The sequence below is a fragment of the Podarcis pityusensis genome, assembly GCF_964106645.2.
Source record: "Podarcis pityusensis genome assembly, chromosome: W".
Lineage (NCBI taxonomy): Eukaryota > Metazoa > Chordata > Lepidosauria > Squamata > Lacertidae > Podarcis > Podarcis pityusensis.
The window spans coordinates 20858254-20878209 of NC_138045.1; the positions used below are offsets into that span (position 1 = coordinate 20858254).

At 46.2% G+C, this 19956-nt stretch overlaps 1 pseudogene across 1 annotated transcript in view; it reads left to right on the top strand.

Annotated features, from left to right (window-relative positions):
* LOC308467794 (cathepsin L2-like) overlaps positions 1-19956 on the top strand; it is a 62655-nt pseudogene that overhangs the window by 29049 nt on the left and 13650 nt on the right. Inside the window, exon 4 of the transcript XR_013991567.1 lies at positions 18234-18458. The product of XR_013991567.1 is annotated as a cathepsin L2-like (transcript). The remainder of the gene's footprint in view (positions 1-18233; positions 18459-19956) is intronic.

The following is a 19956-nucleotide window of genomic DNA, read 5'->3' on the forward strand; positions in this document are numbered from 1 at the left end:
CCATCTCTATAAGCAGAGCTTATTGTATTTAGTCGTAGCTCTGTAAAAGCTTTTCAAAGTTGTGCAAAAGTCAATTCATTAAAATAAGATATGTGTTCATTGGCCTCTCTAAGTTTAAAATACAACGGGGCGCATGTAGATGTGCACATAGAGTTTAGATCGTTTTTAGTTGCCACTGCCCTTATGATCCGTTTAAAGATATTTTTCTGGGAATATAAGGGAAGTTCTTTAATCTCAGGCACTGAGAGGTCATATTTGCCCATCAGTTGGGCAGCATGATGTACCCAGTTTTTAAGGGGTAATCCATTCGAGAGCTCAATCAGGCATTTTTTTGGTAGCCTAGCGTTGTCCATCTCATAGAATCATAGAATCATAGAATCATAGAATCATAGAATCATAGAATCATAGAATCATAGAATCATAGAATTGGAAGAGACCACAAGGGCCATCGAGTCCAGCCCCCTGCCAAGCAGGAAACACCATCAGAGCACTCCTGACATATGGTTGTCAAGCCTCTGCTTAAAGACCTCCAAAGAAGGAGACTCCACCACACTCCTTGGCAGCAAATTCCACTGTCAAACAGCTCTTACTGTCAGGAAGTTCTTCCTAATGTTTAGGTGGAATCTTCTTTCTTGTAGTTTGGATCCATTGCTCCATGTCCGCTTCTCTGGAGCAGCAGAAAACAACCTTTCTCCCTCCTCTATGTGACATCCTTTTATATATTTGAACATGGCTATCATATCACCCCTTAACCTCCTCTTCTCCAGGCTAAACATGCCCAGCTCCCTTAGCCGTTCCTCATAAGGCATCGTTTCCAGGCCTTTGACCATTTTGGTTGCCCGCCTCTGGACACGTTCCAGTTTGTCAGTGTCCTTCTTGAACTGTGGTGCCCAGAACTGGACACAGTACTCCAGATGAGGTCTGACCAGAGCAGAATACAGTGGCACTATTACTTCCTTTGATCTAGATGCTATACTCCTATTGATGCAGCCCAGAATTGCATTGGCTTTTTTAGCTGCCGCGTCACACTGTTGGCTCATGTCAAGTTTGTGGTCAACCAAGACTCCTAGATCCTTTTCACATGTACTGCTCTCAAGCCAGGTGTCCCCCATCTTGTATTTGTGCCTCTCATTTTTTTTGCCCAAGTGCAATACTTTACATTTCTCCCTGTTAAAATTCATCTTGTTTGTTTTGGCCCAGTTCTCTAATCTGTCAAGGTTGTTTTGAAGTGTGATCCTGTCCTCTGGGGTGTTAGCCACCCCTCCCAGTTTGGTGTCATCTGCAAATTTGACCAGGATGCCCTTGAGTCCATCATCCAAGTCGTTGATAAAGATGTTGAATAAGACCGGGCCCAAGACAGAACCCTGTGGCACCCCACTAGTCACTCTTCTCCAGGATGAAGAGGAACCATTGATGAGCACCCTTTGGGTTCGGTCAGTCAGCCAGTTACAAATCCACTGAGTGGTAGCATAGTCAAGACCGCATTTTACCAGCTTCTTTACAAGAATATCATGGGGCACCTTGTCAAATGCCTTGCTGAAATCAAGGTAGGCTACATCCACTGTGTTCCCTTCATCTACCAGGCTTGTAATTCTGTCAAAAAACAAGATCAGGTTAGTCTGACATGACTTATTTTTCAGAAATCCATGCTGACTATTGGTGATCACAGCATTCCTTTCTAGGTGCTCACAGACTGTTTGCTTAATGATCTGCTCCAGAATCTTCCTTGGTATTGATGTCAGACTGACTGGGCGGTAATTATTTGGGTCCTCTCTTTTCCTCTTTTTGAAAATAGGGACAACATTTGCCCTCCTCCAGTCTGCCGGGACTTCGCCTGTTCTCCAGGAATTCTCAAAGATGGTTCTGAGTGGTTCTGAGATCACGTCTGCCAGTTCTTTTAATACTCTTGGATGCAGTTCATCTGGCCCTGGAGACTTGAATACATCTAAACTAGCCAAGTATTCTTGTACTATCTCCTTAGTTATTCTGGGCTGTGTTTCCTTTGCTGAATCATTTGCTCCAAATTCTTCAGGTCGGGCATTGTTTTCTTTATCGGAGAAGACTGAGGCAAAGAAGGCATTGAGGAGTTCAGCCCTTTCTGTGTCCCCTGTTTGCATTTCACCATCTTCTCCTCTGAGTGACCCCACTGTTTCTTTGTTCTTCCTTTTGCTACGAACATACCCATAAAAGCCTTTTTTGTTGCTTTTAACCTCTCTAGCAAGCCTGAGTTCATTCTGTGCTTTAGCTTTTCTGACTTTGTGTCTACACGTGCTGGCTATTTGTTTGAATTCCTCTTTGGTGGTTTCCCCCCTTTTCCATTTTTTGTACACATCCTTTTTTAATCTTAACTCAGTTAAAAGTTCTTTAGATAGCCACCCTGGCTTCTTTAGGCACCTTCCATGTTTCCGTCTCATTGGTATTGCCTGAAGTTGTGCTTTTACTATCTCCCTCTTAACAAACTCCCAGCCATCTGTTGAACTCGAAACCAGTAACAGAGAATTATTTTATCTATTTGGCTCTCTATGCTCAACATGCGAGTTTCCAACCTGACCATGGCAGATTGCACGTCTTTGGGTAAACCTAAAAGAACTCTTAAAAAATAATTCTGTGGGGGTTCCAAACCTCTGCACCATATAGAATCTGGGCCATTGTTTTTGCTTTATACACAGATAGAGCTGGGTTGATCAAATTTCCACCTTTACAGGCAGCGAATTTCAGAATAGCTTTTGCTGATTTAAAGGCTTGCAATTTAATATTGGATAGCTGTGTATTCCAAGATGCCGTTTCTGAATAAATCAATCCCAGATATTTAAACGTATTTACTTGGTTTATGATGTGTTGTTTTTTTAAAGATATTTATTAAGAATTTTAGAATTACAAAAAAACAAAAAAAAGAAAAAGAAAGAGAAAAAAGCAAAAGAAAAACAAACCACAATCCAACAATACAAATTAATAGAAATCAAAATCAAAAAACAACACAACACAATCAAAAGACAAAAATAAGCCACAAACATTTTAAAAACAAATCCAATATTCTCAAATCCTTAACTGTCATTACCTTCTTTCTTTGACCTCCTCACTCCTCCCTTTTTTTGTATCCTAGTTGTTAATTGTCACAGCAAATCCTTTCCATTTTTCATAATATTCTGTCATTACATTACCTTGGTTTATGATGTGTTCATCCAGGTGCCAAACATGCTTTTTAGAATGCTTCCCAAATACAATGACCTGCATCTTATCATAGTTCATGGATAAAGCATTCCTCGTGCAATATGAACTTAATTTTGCAAGCAGCCGTCTCAGGCCCACCTGGGTTCTAGATACAAGTACTAGGTCATCAGCATACATTAAAACTGAGAGTTTTTGGTCGAGAATTATGACAGGGGCAAACTGTAGGCCCTCCAGTTCTTTAACCATGTCATTAAAATAAAAATTAAACAGAAAAGGTGCCAAAATGCATCCCTGTTTGACTCCAGTAATGGTCTTAATTCTAGTGGTGAGATGGCCAGCCAGATCCACCTTTATTTGTATTGATGTGTCAGTATATAATGTTTTGATGAGAAATAATAGACGGAGGTCTATATTTGTCTTTTCCAATTTTTGCCACAATGCATGTCTTGGGACTCTATCAAAAGCTGACTTTAGATCGATAAAAGCAACATATAATTTTTGCTTCAAATTATGGATGTATTTACATAGCAGAAAGTTCATCACAAATCACTGGTCCAATGTGGATTTCCCTCTTTGGAAACCTGCCTGGAGTTCAGATATCACCTTTTTTGTATCTGCCCATTCTTCTAGTCTCCCAAGAAGGAGCCTGGCATATAGTTTGGAGGCTACATCTAACAAACTAATGGGTCTATAATTGGTTTTTCTTATCACCCTTTTTATATATTGGGGCAATTATACTCAACTTCCACCCTTCAGGTATGCGACCTGAGCTGTTAATGTATGAAAACAGTTTTGCAAAAATGGGAGACCAGAAATCAGGTCTTATCTTATAGATCTCCATTGGGATCATGTCTTCTCCTGGAGCTTTATTAGCTAGCTGGCTTGCGATTAGCCTCTTAATCTGATTGGGCGTGACGTCTGGCCATTCTGGCAGTTCTGATAACTGAGTGTAGTAAACTTGTGGGGGTGGGTCAGGACAGGGGCCATATATTCCTGTAAAATATGTCACCCAATCCTTTCCTTGGACAGATGCTTCTAACGAGTAGCCCAGCCCATTTGTGCCTTGGGCAACCAGATGCCAAAATTTTCGTGAATCCTTTTGAAGTGCTGCATCTCCCAATGCTTTCCACTGTTGTTCATAATATATTTGTTTCTTGCTTTTAAGTAATAATTTATAATTGTATCATAATTGGCCTACCTCAGCTTGTAGAGCAAGATTGTGCTTATCCTGTTTTAACTTCAATTTTCTAAGTTCCCTAGCTAGACATTTTTTGCTATTCTGACATTCCTTATCAAACCAAGTCTGTCTCTTAAACTTTTTGTTTTTTATCACACTAGTTGTGGTCATCAATGGGCGCATTCGATTGATTATGTTCTCATAAAGTCCAATTATGTTTCCTGTTTCTAACAACATTTCCCCCTTTAATAAAGCAAATTCATGGGAATCCAGGATCTGAATCATTTTTTCTTGGACCTGTGCATTCCATTTTAACCTTCTATTTCCAAGTATCAGATATTCTGTTTCATCCAATAATTTAGGAAAGGCAGGAGAAACGAATGATGTCAGAGATGACTCATGTGGAAAGTGGTCACTTTCAGCTCTGGGAATTATCCTAAAGGTATCTCGGTTAACTGGCACATTATTAGATGTTAGGATATAATCTATGGTGCTAGTAAATCCTCTGGGGGAGATAAAAGTAAAATAACCCTCTTGATCCCCTTGACCGTGCCCATTGCATAACAAAAGGTTATGCTTAATTATAAGTTCACAAAGATATTTCCCAGCGTGATTAGAGGTGGTGTCCATTGCTGCCCTCTGACAGATTTCGGGTTCGTCCTCCAAGTTTAGTCCAGATAATATTGTATTTTGTGGGGAAACAAGGCCGATCCGGGCATTGAAGTCACCTACCAAGACAAGCCAAGGGTTAGGTGACAGAGAGTCTATACTTTCGAGTAGTTGGTCAAGTTTTTCCCAATATGATCTCAGTTCCCCACAAGACTTTACTGGAGGTATGTACACGCAGATGAAATAAGTATTTCTCAGGAGACTATCAGAAAGGGACAACACTAAATGTCAGGGAACTGACATCGGAGCGGGAGGCGAAGGGGAGGCTCCTAGATGATGCTGGAGAAGGACCCAGCAGCAGGGGGAGAAGCAGCTCAGTGGAGGGGGAAGCATTTAAGCGCAACACCAGGAATAAAGGTGGGCAGATGGGGGAATCGGAGAGAGGGCTCCAGGACTCTTCACTGGAACTCAGTGAGGAGGGGACAGGTCCTCCGCTACCCACACCCTCCCTGCGCAGAAGGCTCCCGCGCAGTGAGAGGAGGAGGAGACTGGGTGTCAAACAACTCTTATGTTGGAAGAGATTCAAGAAACGCCCACTGACGGATTCTGCCAGTGACTGAGCCAGTCACAATTAGAAAGGGCTGTGCAGTCAGAAAGGTTTAACAAGGCAAATTAGCCTAGAGAGGCACCAGTTTACGCACGAGTAACTCATACTCATCTCAGCAATCCGTCAGTCCCTGAAAGTTGCTCGTGCGCAGCAGCAGGCAGGCAGCATCATGAGCAAGCCCGGAGAAGCCAGCACCCAGGGGGGAGCAGCTGGAGGGCAAACGCTGGTGGAGAGGAACCGAGAGTTGGAGCAGCATGTGGCCATTCTGACGGCGCGGCTGGACGAAAGGCGGTCTCAAGATGCACAGGTCAGACCCACCCCCATAGCAAGGAAGGTACCGGGACTGGTGCACAAATTTGGGGGGAAGCCGCAAGAATACAGTGCGTTTCGCACGGAAATAGAGTACGCATTGGAATTGCAGCATGACGATTTTGAAGACGACGCGGCGCGGGTGGCATATATTGTGGGTCACCTGCAGGACGGGGCCAGGGAATGGGTCAGGCCCCTTATGGCGACGCAGAATGCCGCCATGCAGGACCTGAGGAAATTCTTCCAAGCAATGGACGCAATGTTTTCCACTGATGTACAAAAAAGTGTGACAAAGCGGGAACTGATGAACTGTAAACAGGGGAGGCAGTCAGTTAGGGACTACTGGTCGCGCTTTGCCATGATAGTTCACCGCCTCGGGTGGCAACTGGACTCCGAACCCATACAAATGTTATTCGAGGAGGGGTTGTCCCCAACGGTTAAGGATGAACTTTCCCGCGCACCCCGCCCACAGGGGATGGATCAGCTGACCAAGGCTGTGCTTGCGATTGGCGTGCGGCAGGATGCGCGGGCCCAGGAGAGGCGGGAAGGGAGAGAGCAACGTTGCCATGACTACCGCATTCCTGAAATACCAAGGCAGCCTTCCCTGCCAGCAGAGCCAATGGAAATAGATGGGGCACGCGCGCGGGAAGTTTCAAGCACCAGCGAAGGGCGCAAAAAGGAGGGAAAGGATTGGAAAACCTCCAAGAAGTGTTTCCTTTGCCAGCGGCCAGGACATTTTGCCAGAGCCTGCCCTCAAAGAAAGGCCTGGCAAGGAATGGTGGGAGCCGCAGGGGGTGAGGAGGAGGTGGTGGTAAAGGAACAGGAACAGGGAAACGGGAATGCTTGGCTGCCAATCAAGGGGCACAGCAGCCAGGCCAGCCACCAGTAAAAGTGCCCCAACCAGACCCCCCCAAGGCGGCAATAGCCATCGAAGTGGTGCTAGAACTCCCGAACGGGCACCCAGCCAAGGTGAAAGGGATGCTGGATTCAGGCAGCTCGTGTAATTTCTTCAGCAAAGACTTTGCATTAGAGCACCAGCTCCACTTACTGCCTTTGGATTTTCCTTTGCAAGTGACCACCATTGATGGCAGGGAGCTTCTAGGAGGGGAAGTGACACACCAGACCCCACCAATGAGAATGAGGGTGTCCAGGCACTCGGAGACCATCGCCTTTCACGTTGCCTCACTAGCAGGGCCCCCAATAATATTAGGGATGAGCTGGCTAGCACAACATGATCCAGTGGTGGCGTGGCATCAGAGGACAGTCACCTTTGGGTCAGCTTACTGCCTGGAACACTGTCTAGGGGGGGAAGCCCCAAGAATGACCGTGGCCAGGGTGGCTGGGATGGCTGTGGAGCGGAAAGGGGAGGTGCCGCCGCAATACGCAGATCTGCGGGAAGTCTTCAGCGAGAAGGAGGCAGATAGACTGCCACCCCATAGGCCCTTTGACTGCCAGATCAACTTGCTTCCGGGGGCTCAGCTGCCAGTGGGTAAGCTGTATGCCATGTCTGACAGGGAGATGAAGGAGTTGCGAGAATTTATTGACAAGAACCTGAAAAGAGGCTTCATAAGAGAATCAAAGGCGGTGGGGGGCAGTCCGGTGTTCTTTGTGGACAAAAAGGACACAAATAAACCCAGGCTCGTAGTGGACTATAGGGCTGTCAATTTGGTGTCAGAACCCGTGACCTTCCCAATGCCCAGGATTGACGACATTTTAATGCGAGTGAGGAAAGGCAAAATTTTTACCAAGCTGGACCTCAGGGGCGCATACAATTTGATCAGGATGAGGGAGGGGGACGAATGGAAGACCACAATGTTCACACCCCTAGGTGCCTTTGAGTACTTAGTTATGCCTTTTGGATTACAGTCGGGCTCCGCCTGTTTTCAAGCTTTCATGCACCACGTGTTGGGGTCTCTGCTGTACAAGAACTGCGTAGCCTTCTTGGACGACGTCTTAATTTATTCGGACAATGAGGAGCAACATGTTAGAGACGTCAGGGAAGTGTTACAACGACTGCAGAAGCACCAGTTGTGGGTCAAGCTGGAAAAATGTCAGTTTCACGCCAAAGAAGTCGAGTTTCTGGGGTACAAGTTGTCTGACAAAGGCTTAGCGATGGACCCAAGCAAGGTGCAGGCAGTGCTGGAGTGGAAGGCTCCCAAAACACGGAAGGACGTACAGAGGTTCCTAGGGTTCAGCAACTTCTACAGGAAGTTCATCAAGAACTTCGCCCACTTGACAGCGCCCATCACGGATTGTCTCAGTAGCAAAAAGAAGTTTGTGTGGACAGAAGAGGCCCAGCAATCCTTCGAAAAACTGAAGAAGGCGTTCGCATCGGAAGAGCAACTCCTGCACGTAGATCTGGAGAAACCCCTGAGGCTAGAGACCGACGCGTCCGACAGAGCCATCGGGGCGGTCCTTTTGCAGCCAGGGAGGGGCAAGCAGGAATGGAAACCGTGTGCCTTTTTCTCGAGAAAACTGAGCAAATCGGAGCAAAACTATACAGTGTATGACCGCGAACTGCTGGCAATCTATGCGGCCTTTCGTCGTTGGCGTCATCTACTGATAGGGGCACAACAACAGATCCAGGTTTGCACAGATCACAAGAACTTGGAGTACTGGAGAACCACACGAGTACTCAACCAGAGACCGATTCGATGGACACAGGAGTTTTCCAAGTTTTTCTTTGAAATCCGATACGTGCCCGGAGAGGAAAACGTAAGAGCAGACGCTCTCTCGTAAACCGGAGTACCTGGAAGGAGAGGGGCCGCCGGAGAAACGACACGTGATCCCCGAGGACTGATGGGTGTGTGGGGGAACTTTGGTGGGGAAACAAGAACTAGCCGGGCTGACCAGAAACGACGTGTTCACGCAAACTAAAATCCGGGAACTACGAAACGGAAGAGGGACCCAAGAAGGGTTTGAGGAGAAGGAAGGGGTACTGTACTATAGGGGAGCGCTGTACGTACCGGGGGAGACCCTGAGGGGAAAGGTACTCAAACAACTCCACGACAACCCCACAGCAGGGCACTTTGGACAGCACAAAACCATGATGCTCGTGACCAGGCAGTTCTGGTGGCCCAGGGTGAGGGAGGATGTACGGGAATATGTACGGGGGTGCGACCGCTGCCAAAGGGCAAAGGGGGAGTGGGCTGCCCCCACAGGATTACTGGGACCCTTACCCACGCCGGGGAAACCCTGGGAGGTGGTATCCATTGATTTTATGACAGATTTGCCCAAGTCCCGGGGAAAGACAGCAGTCATGGTAGTGGTCGACCTACTGACAAAAATGTGCCATTTTATAGCTTGCTCACATGCTGTAACGGCAGAGGAAACAGCCCGGTTGTTTGTGGAGCACATATTCCGGCTGCATGGCGCCCCCTTGAGGGTTATCTCCGACCACGGAAAACAATTTACTTCCCGGTTCTGGAGGAAGCTCATGAGCTTGCTGCAGGTGGAGGTGGGTTTCTCGACGGCGAGACACCCAGAGACCAACGGGCAAGCAGAAAGAGCGAACAGTATACTCCAGCAATACCTACGCTGCTACGTCAGCGAGAGGCAGAACGATTGGGTAGAAAAACTAGCGCTGGCTGAATTCGCTTACAACAACGCGGAACACGTGTCCACGGGAATGAGCCCATTCATGGCCAACCATGGGTGTCATCCCAGGGCCTTCCCGGGGAGTGGGGAGGAAAGCTGGAGTGTACCCGCTGCAGAGCAGTTTGTGGAAGAAATGGAGGCCCTACACCAGCAACTTAAGATGAACTTGGAGCGGGCCAAGGAAACTTACAAGAGGCAGGCAGACAAGCACCGCAGGGAAGGGGAGACCATACGGGTGGGGGACCGGGTGTGGTTGTCCACCCAAGGGCTACCTTTCAAAGGGGGTTGCAAGAAGTTGCAGCCCAGATGGCTGGGACCTTTTGAGGTAACACAGCAAGTTAATCCCGTGGCATTTAAGCTCAAGTTGCCTGATAGCATGAAAATACACCCGGTTTTCCACAGGTCCCTGCTCTCACCGCATAGGGAAGGGCGGGAATTCCAGGGGCAAGAGGGAGAAGTCACCACACACCCGCAGGTAGAAGAAAGGGAACACCACCACAGGGCCACGGAAATACTGGACTCAAGGTGGCAAGGGCGCCGGGTGGAGTATTTGGTAGCGTGGGAAGGGGAACCCAGGTCCGAAAACACATGGGTCCCCACGGAAGCCTTCGAGGACAGGTATCTGGTGGAGGTATTCCACCGCCGGTTCCCAGACAAACCCAACCCCCTGGAGAGATTCTGGGAGGAGCAATTTGGAACCACAGATGATGAAGAGGTTTTTGAGGGATTTTCTGACTCCGAGGAGGAGGGAGGAGAGGTTTCGGAGGAAGAAGAATCAGACTGGGAGGACCACCCCGTTGGCAGGTGGAAGAGCGGGTGGGAAGCGGGTTTCGAATCCACAGAAGATGGTGACAGTTCCTTCCGGGGGTTCCCCGCCTCGTCGGCCGACGAAGGGAATGAAGTTGATCCCACAGGTCGGTCCAGGGGTGGAGGGGATTCTGGGGGGGAGGTGGATGTCAGGGAACTGACATCAGAGCGGGAGGCGAAGGGGAGGCTCCTAGATGATGCTGGAGAAGGACCCAGCAGCAGGGGGAGAAGCAGCTCAGTGGAGGGGGAAGCATTTAAGCGCAACACCAGGAATAAAGGTGGGCAGATGGGGGAATCGGAGAAAGGGCTCCAGGACTCTTCACTGGAACTCAGTGAGGAGGGGACAGGTCCTCCGCTACCCACGCCCTCCCTGCGCAGAAGGCTCCTGCGCAGTGAGAGGAGGAGGAGACTGGGTGTCAAACAACTCTTATGTTGGAAGAGATTCAAGAAACGCCCACTGACGGATTCTGCCAGTGACTGAGCCAGTCACAATTAGAAAGGGCTGTGCAGTCAGAAAGGTTTAACAAGGCAAATTAGCCTAGAGAGGCACCAGTTTACGCACGAGTAACTCATACTCATCACACTAAAAAATTAGGGGTGGTCAACGAGGGACACTGTTGAATTGATACATTAAGAGAGGTTGACACCAGCACTGCCAGCCCCCCACTAGGCCTTCCATACTTTACAGTTTTAAGAGCTGGTTGAGTGTAAGTTGTAAAACCCTGTAACTCAACCATAGTGCCCTCTTTTGCCCAGGTTTCTTGAAGAAAGATGATATGTGTTTGTAGATAAGAACAGAAATCACTGTCTTGGATCTTGTTCGTCCACCCTGTTACATTCCATGAGAGAAGTTTAATTGTTTTACAGTGATTTACTCTTAGTCAATTGTTGGCCAATGTACTCTCGGAGTTTACCAGTTTTTGAGGCAACAGGGTATTGCTAATGCTACTGGAATAATCCAGATGTTTGATTATTTCAGTCGTCGTACATAAAGTACTCACATTTGTAGTCACTGGGCCTTTTCTTTGCAAATTGCTTGCCAATGGGGATTCCTTGGGTGTATTTCCTGACTCCTCCTCTTCTAAATATCTCATCTTTGTCCAATACTCCGGTGGTTCTATAGTTATCATTCTGTTGTGGCCATTGGGTCTATTATCAGTCTCTGCCTCCGGTTCTTTAATCTCTTTCAATGTCTGGCTCATAAGAGCAAGCCTCTTGATAACTGTTTGTTGCTCTTCCTGAGGGAGATTCCTAAAGGAGCTGAGAAAATCCTCTTCCAAAGGATTTACAGAGTGCTCAGATTCCTGAAGATGATTGTCTAGAGGAATCGGCTGTTCCTTTTGGCTCACCTGGTTATTTTGATGTTGGGCATGATCCTGCGAATTCAACTCAGGCATGTCTGTCTCCTCCCCACCTGTCAAGTTTTTTTGTGATGTCATTACTTCCGTTGGGGATCCAGGCTTTGGTTTTGTGGGCCCCTCTGAAGCACCAGTCCTCATCTTACATAAGGGTGCAACAATAGAATTGCGAAATACCCGGGTTGGAAAAACTCCTCTGCTTGACAATCTGAATTTCAGCTTGTGAATCAGTGAGGGCAGTCTAGTAGAGGAAAAAGTTAACATAATTTTTTGGGTTTGATTTGTGATATTCAAGAGTTCAGTCCTAACGAGGTCGATCTCTGTAAGTCCAATGCCAAGTAAGTCTGATAAATGTCGTTTGGAACGCTGGGCACCTTTCCAGCTAGGAGATTGATTTGGCCTTCCACAAATTGTCATGCAGATCTTTTTTGGTTGGAAAATTAAATAAGAAGAGTTTGTTTTAAAAGCCTCTGCGCGTTCTATGTTGAGCTTAGGGGTCTGCTCTTGTTGTCGCCAATTCCCTTTGGTACTATGGTGTTCTGTTGATGCCTGCTTGTTATTAACTGATAAACTGTGGACCCCTTTGGATAATTGGGTTATTTGAGAGGCAATACCTCTAATTTGTTGGAAGATATGCTCAACCGTTCTTGCCATTAGAGTTAATTGGGTGCTCTCCCTACTTGTTATTCCTTCCTCTCTGAGCGGCACAGGATCAACTTGCCCCATTGCGGAATCCAGTTCCACGCTCTCACCTTGAATACTCTCCCCACACTCACAATCATCTTCAAGAGGAGAAAACCGGTTTTTTGTTGGAACTATAAAAGCAGATTTGTTTAAAAAGTCCTCTATTTTAGATTGTTTGGGAACCGGTGAGAGAGCTACATCCTCTGGGTCCCTGTGGCGTTTACTAGCAGGCATAGCGTCACTGTGGGGAGTAAACAAGGAGAGGTTTCCCCAACCAAAAAAGAGAGAAAAAATAGAAAGTGCTCAGTTTGTTCAATTTAAGAGCTTCTCTGTGTGGAGACTGCCAGGAGTTTCAGGAACAAAGTATAGAAGGGAGTTGGTGGTGAATAGTTAGCAGCTGGCAGCCTGCCCAGGATGCGTCACAGAACTTGCCCAAGATGTTTCTCATAGCATAGACAAGAAGGTGCTGTTAGAATCTCAGTAGGTTGGTAAGTTTAAAAGTAGAGAAGTAAAAAAAAGAAAAAATTACTTCCCTGGGTGGCAGTCAATGCTAATTACAGTCCTGTTATCTGCAGAGCTCCGAAGCCTGCTTGCTAAGCCGTCACCATCTTGGGTAAAACCTCCGAGCAGGCCAATGGCTCGTCTACTCCAGCATCCAGTTCCTGCAGGGCAAGAGCACTCTGCCCACTTGTGATACCTAGCAACTGTTAGAATATTTCCGTTCCACCTTAAAAAAGGAGCAGGTTGTTGTGAGTCACAAAGTCTGTGTACTTCTGGCTCACACGAAGTTTCTGTTTTTGTATATAGCTTTTGTTTCTCTCTGCGCCTAGACATGCAGGCAGGCAGTCATTTTTTTCCTTTGTTCTGACCAGCACTGAATAAAGCTGTAAATATGCTGCTCTCCTGAGTGCATCTTTCGTTGTGCGAACTCTTCGAAAAGGGTGTGCATGAGTCCTGGGATGTGGACAGCTATTTCCAAGGCTCGTGTCGCTAATTGACTGATACTGTATCTATGGGAGATTGATGGATCGTCTTGAGACGACGTGGAGGCATGATGGCCTTTGTCTCCCTGGCACTATCCCAACAACAGGTTATGGGCCCAGATTCACGGCACTTACAGGAGAGTAAGACTGCAAAAGACTGCAAAAGGTATGTGGGGAAAAGCGAGGCTTTTCTGTTGCCGCGGCAGAGTCTTTGAAGTCCGGCAGGCTAATTAGCCTGGGAGACGAGCCAGAGGCCTCATGATTTATGAGTTACCAAGATAAGGAGTCTTTGAAGGAAATAAGACTCACGGCCAAAGGCCAAAGGCAAGTTTGATGGCCAGGAGCAGTGGGCAAGCAGCAGCAGCCCATGCCAGTGGCAAACAAGGTTCTGTTTGCTGGCACTGCTTCTCCAAAAGCCAAAGGAAAGTTTGTTGTCGATTCTGGAGCGACAAGGCATTTATCGAAGGATAAACATCTGTTTATCTCCTTCACGCCTCAAGATGAAGAGATCCACCAGGCTGATGGAAAGACATTGCGAATCGCAGGAGTCAGGACTGTGAAACTGGCAAGTCTGTGTACAACCATCAAAGACGTACTTTATGTTCCAGAGTCTGCAGACAATTTGCTCAGTGTCCCACAGCTGACTGGGCGTGGCTTTGAGATTTCTTTCAAGAAGAGTGTCTGTGTCATCAGGAAAGGCAAAGAGGACATTTTGCATGCAAAGTTTATAGATGGCTTGTTCTGTATAACTTATGATGACAATGGTGTTGCTGTGTCTAATGTTGAATCTTGTTGTGTTGCACAAACTAACAAAGTTCTTCATGCAGGATGTATTCACGAGGCACACCGAAGATTTGGTCACATGTCTTGGCAGGCACTGGCCAAGATGCCTGGGTTGGTTCAGGGTTTGAACATTAAGCCCTGTAAGTTTCACATGAAATGTGTATATTGTGCAGAGAACAAGGTGAAGGTTGCTCCAAAAGGCAAGGAGTCTAGCAGACAGGCTTCCAAACCCTACCAGCTAGTCCACGCAGAACTGGTTGGTCCACTTGTGCCCTGTTTGGGTGGAGCAAGGTACTTCATGGTTCTAATTGATTCTTTTTCCAGGTACATTCATGTCGGAAGCGTTTCCTAGGTTCAAGGCGTTCTGTGCATGGTTGGAGAATGCTCACAGTAAACGTATCGGCTGTCTGTTTACTGATCGAGGCGGTGAATTCATTTCTCAGCAGTTTGAAGCTTTCCTGACTGAGAAGGAAATTTAGCATGACCTCTCAACGCCTAGATCTCCATGGATGAATGGACTTGTTGAGCGAGCAAACGAAACTTTGCTGCAAGGCCTAAAAACTTTGTTGCATGATGCCAATCTCCCTGAGAAGTTTTGGGGGGAGTCTTTGAACACGTTTGTTTATTCCTATAACAGGAGACTGTCATCACCTATTGGTTGTACTCCCTATGAGAAGATGTTTGGTAAGAAACCTTACGTCAAGCACATGAGAATCTTTGGTTCTGACATGTGGGTCCACACCCCACAGAGCAGCAAGCTTGGGAAGCGTGGGGCACATGGTTTGTTCATGGGGTACGAAAAAGGTGCATACAGGGTATGGATGACTGACTCTAAGTCCATTAGGTTCACAAAGAGTGTTGAGTACAATCCTAAGTGGGGGGAAAATGTGGGAATTTTCCAGAGTCACTCAAAGGAGGATGAAGATGATGTGAAAAAAGCAGATGATGTTGAGGATGAAGAGGAAGCTGATGATGATGATCAGAGTTTGGATTCCAGCTCAGTGGGCAGCGCTGCTGCTGGTGTCAGCGACAGTGATGACACAGCAGACTACAAGAGCGCAAAGGCCTCAGTCAGACCATCTGATGCGTCTGACAATGAACTGGAAGAACCACTATTCACCATTGGTCACTTTTCTCCTAAGAAGGAGGAGATGAGTCCAGAAGACTTGCGTCCAGTACGCAGATCTGAAAGGGCCACAAAAGGCAAACCTCCAAAGAGATTTGCTGATGAGTTTGCTAAGACAGCAACTGCTGTTCTTAGTAGCTCAGAGAAGGTGTGGGAACCTTCAAGCTTCAAAGAGGTTCAGGAGTTAACCTCTAAAGATGCTGAGCCTTGGCTAAATGCCATGAAGGCTGAAGTTGATTCCTTGAACAGGAACCAAACTTGGGAGCTGGTACCGGTAGTCCCAGGAATGAGACTGGTTGGCAGCAAATGGGTCTTCAAGGACAAGACAGACCAGAATGGCAAGGTTGTCAGGCACAAAGCCAGATTGGTTGCCAGAGGTTTTTCACAAGTACCAGGACAGGATTACCATGAGTCCTACTCACCCACCGTCAAGTATGAGAGCATTCGGCTAATGCTCAAGATTGCTGCAGAGGAGAAACTGCACGTTTCCCATCACGGCGTTAATACAGCTTTTTTGTATGGGGTTTTGGGGGAGGAGCTGTATATGCTTCCATCTGACGGGATGCAGATACAGAAGGGAATGCTCTGTAAACTTCAGAAGTCCTTATATGGTCTCAAGCAGAGCGCCAGGTGTTGGAACACAAAACTCACTGAGACATTGTTTTCTCTTGGTTTTCACCAAGGCAAAGCTGATCCATGTGTGTTTGTCAAGGAGGAGGGGCAAAACAAACTGTATTGTTTATGTTTTGTTGATGATTTGCTTCTGTTTTGGAAGAATCAGGCTTTGTACCAAAGCACCCTAGCTCAGCTGAAGGAGCACTTTGATATGAAGAATCTTGGTGAGGTATCCAACTATCTTTCTCTGCAGGTGGAGAGAGACCAAGCAGGTAATTTTCTGGTACACCAAACACAGAAAATTGCTGATGTATTAACCAGGTTGAATTTGGTTGATGCAAACTCAGCAGAAACACCAATGGTGACAGGTTACCAGGTAGATAGTACTGCTGAAGCATTTTCTGACACTATGCTGTACAGATGCATTCTAGGCAAGCTGAATTTCATTGCTAGATGCTCAAGACCCGACATAGCTGTAAGCACTAACCTGCTTAGCAGACATGCTAACAATCCTACTGTTCAGGATTGGAAAGCTCTGAAGCGCATAGCCCGCTATTTGAAAGGGACTTTGCACTGCAGGCTGAGGTTCACCAGTCAGAAGACTGGAGGTCTTGAAATATTTGCAGATGCTAGTTTTGGAAGTGACACCATGGATGGTACAAGCACTTCTGGAGTATGCTACATGTACAACCACTGTCTGTTTGACTGGCTATGCAAGAAGCAGACAACAGTAAGCCTAAGTTCCTGTGAAGAAGAACTCAATGCTCTGTCATTTTCACTCATGGATTGTGAATGGTTGATGCAACTGTTTAAGGACATCAGAGTTTCTGTGAAATGTCCTATACAAGTGTATCAAGACAATAGATCCTGTTTGGCTTTGCTGAACTCAGAGAGTTGCAAGCAAAGAACCAAGTACTTGCTGATTAAGTTACATCGTGCAAGAGAGTGTATTCAGAAAGGACTCATTCAGGTGTCCTACATGCCAGGAAATGAAATTCCTGCTGATCTGTTGTCTAAGGTTGTTAACAGAGATCAACTTAAGGTTTATGTACAGAGGTTGCAATTGGGTTGAACCACAGGTACTACAGGTTACACGGAAAGGGTAGGATGTTAGGATATTTCCGTTCCACCTTAAAAAAGGAGCAGGCTGTTGTATGTCACAAAGTCTGCGTACTTCCGGCTCACAGGAAGTTTCTGTTTTTGTGTATAGCTTTTGTTTCTCTCTTTGCCTAGACACGCAGGCAGGCAGGCAGTCATGTTTTTTCCTTTGTTCTGACCACCGCTGAATAAAGCTGTAAATATGCTGCTCTCCTGAGTGCATCTTTCGTTGTGCGAACTCTGCGAAAAGGGCGTGCATGAGTCCTGGGATGTGGACAGCTATTTCCAGGCTTGTGTCGCTAATTGACTGATACTGTATCTACGGGAGATTGATGGATCGTCCTGAGACGACGTGGAGGCATGATGGCCTTTGTCTCCCTGGCAGTATCCCAACAGCAACTGGCTTTCAGAGGTGGACTGCCCCTGGCCATTGAGGTTCTGCACATGAAGAACACTACTGGATCAGACAAAAGGAGGTCCATCTAGCCCAGCATCCTGTTCTCACAGGACTCAACCTAATGCTCCAACAGGAAACCTGCAAGCAGGACCCAAATACAAGAGCATGGCCATCCTGACCTCCTCCTCCACATATCTGAACAACCCTCTTTTAAAGCCATCCAAGTTGGTGGCCCTCACTGCCTCCCTTGGGAGGGAGTTCTGCCCTTTACAATGCCCTTGTGAAGAAGGGCTTTGCTCCCTCCATCCTGAATCTTCCAACATCTGCCTTCATTGTATGTCCACCAGTTCTAGTGTTATGGGAGAGGGAGAAAAACTTTTTGCTTTATCACAGAATTGTAGAATTGGAAGGGACCCTGAGGGTCCAACCCCCTGCAATGCAATCTTAGCTAAAGCTGGTGGGTGGCCATCCAACCTCTGCTTAGAAACCTCCAAGGAAGGAGAGGCCACCACCTTCCTAGGCAGTCCATTTTCCACTCTCGAACAGCTATTTCTGTCAGAAAGTTCTTCCTGGTGTTTGGTTGGAATCTCCTTTTTTGTAACTTGAAGCCATTGGTTTGGGTCCTTCCCTCCAGAGCAGGAGAAAACAAGCTTGTTCCCTCTTCCACGTGGGAACCCTTCAGATGTTGGATGATGGTTCTCATATCTCCTCTCAGTCTCCTCTTCTCTAGGCTAAACATACCCAGCTCCTTCAACCTTTCTTCATAAGGCCTGGTTTCCAGACCCTCCTCTGGACATGTTCCAGCTGGTCACCATCCTTCTTAAATTGTGGCTCTTAGAATGGGACCCAGGTGGGGTCTACCCCCACACCATGAATGTTTGATTTACTCACCACCTCTTACTGTTCCCACAGGGCCACTGCGGGTCCTGCTGGGCATTCAGTGCCACCGGAGCACTTGAAGGGCTGCGCTTCAACAGGACAGGGAAGCTGATCCCGCTAAGTGAACAGAACCTCATTAACTGTTCCTGGAAGCTGGGCAACCAGGGGTGCCATGGAGGGTACATCACCCGGGCCTCCGAGTACATGCAGGAAAACGGAGGCATAAACTCAGAGACCAGCTACCCCTACTTGGAGAAAGTAAGACAGAAGGAGGAATCAGTGCACATGCCTCGCTGATCTGGGCCACAGACATGTGCACAATTGTGTGGTCAAGTACAGACCTTTGCCACCTTCACATTACTTCTAATTTATTCTCAATTCTAATTTATAGTCTGCCCTATTGCATATATTAATATTTTGCAGCTTGAAGCAATAGGATGAATAAAAACTGACTCCTCTTGGAAAAATAATTGTCCAGACCCATATATTGTCCAGACTCAAAAGCTTTCCTCACAGAACTTTCTTCAATTACTCCAAATTTCGTTTTTATAAGAAGCTGAACCTATGCTGGATGTGCACATGATATTATACAACTATCTGGATGTAACACTGATTGTTTGATGTTCTGTTTTGAAGAAAGTTCTGTGAGTTCTTTGTTTGGACCAAAAATCAGAGGTCTGTGTCTCCCCACAGCTTCCATTAGTCCGCAGCTGTTTTCTCTCCAGGAGAGACCTCATTATCACAGCCTTTGTTCTCTGTGGCTTCCAGAGAAACACTCAAAGGCAACTCCCTTCAAAATGGCGGTTTGCAATTGAATAACCCTCTCACATGATCTAAAGTTAAACACAATATGAGAGAGCAGAGAACATCCTAAATTGATTATCAACCCATTTATTTTATTTTTTCTATTTTTGTTTATCATTTCCATTTTTATTTTTTTTTAATGATATTTATTACTTTTTCAAAATTTCCAACACAACACTACAAACAAAAAGAAAAAGAAAAAAAGAGAAGAAAAAAAGATAAACAATACGAATACAATACAAAAACGCTACATGGACTAACAAATCAAGCAAAAACAAACAAAAACAATTTAAAAACACCTCAAACATTTTCAATATCTTATATTTCATTCACTTATTTCCAGCGACTTCCTCACACCTCCCTTTTTGTATTCCACTTCTATTATTTGTTTCAGCAATTCCTTTCCATCTTACTCTGTTTTCTGTTCTATAATTATCTTAACACATTCTTGCCATACTTTTCCTTTAATTTTCTATTAATCTATTTATACTTAATTCCTTATGACATTTCTACTAAAGCCATGTAATTTCATTCCAACATTTTTCTAACATTCCTTAATTTTACAATATTTCTATAAATAGCCTTTAAACTTTTTCCAATCTTCTTCCACCAACTCTTCACCCTGGTCTCGGATCTTGCCAGTCATTTCCGCCAATTCCCTATAGTCCATCAACTTCGTCTGCCATTGTCCAACACTTCAGTGTTTTCAAGAAGCAACCATTCTCTCAACCAGCAAAAGGCAGATGGTTCACAACGAAGTTTAAAGCTCTGGCAGGGCAGGTCCACCTCCTTCTTTAGCATCCATCAATATCTTAAGCTTAACTCGAGGCTTCCTGCCCTGCCAAACAACTCTAGGAGCATCCCTCTGCCACCTCCTGGGACCCTCCATCCCATCCAGAGCTTGCAATGTTTGAAACAAAAGCAACATCCCCAGCAACACAGCAGCCCTCAT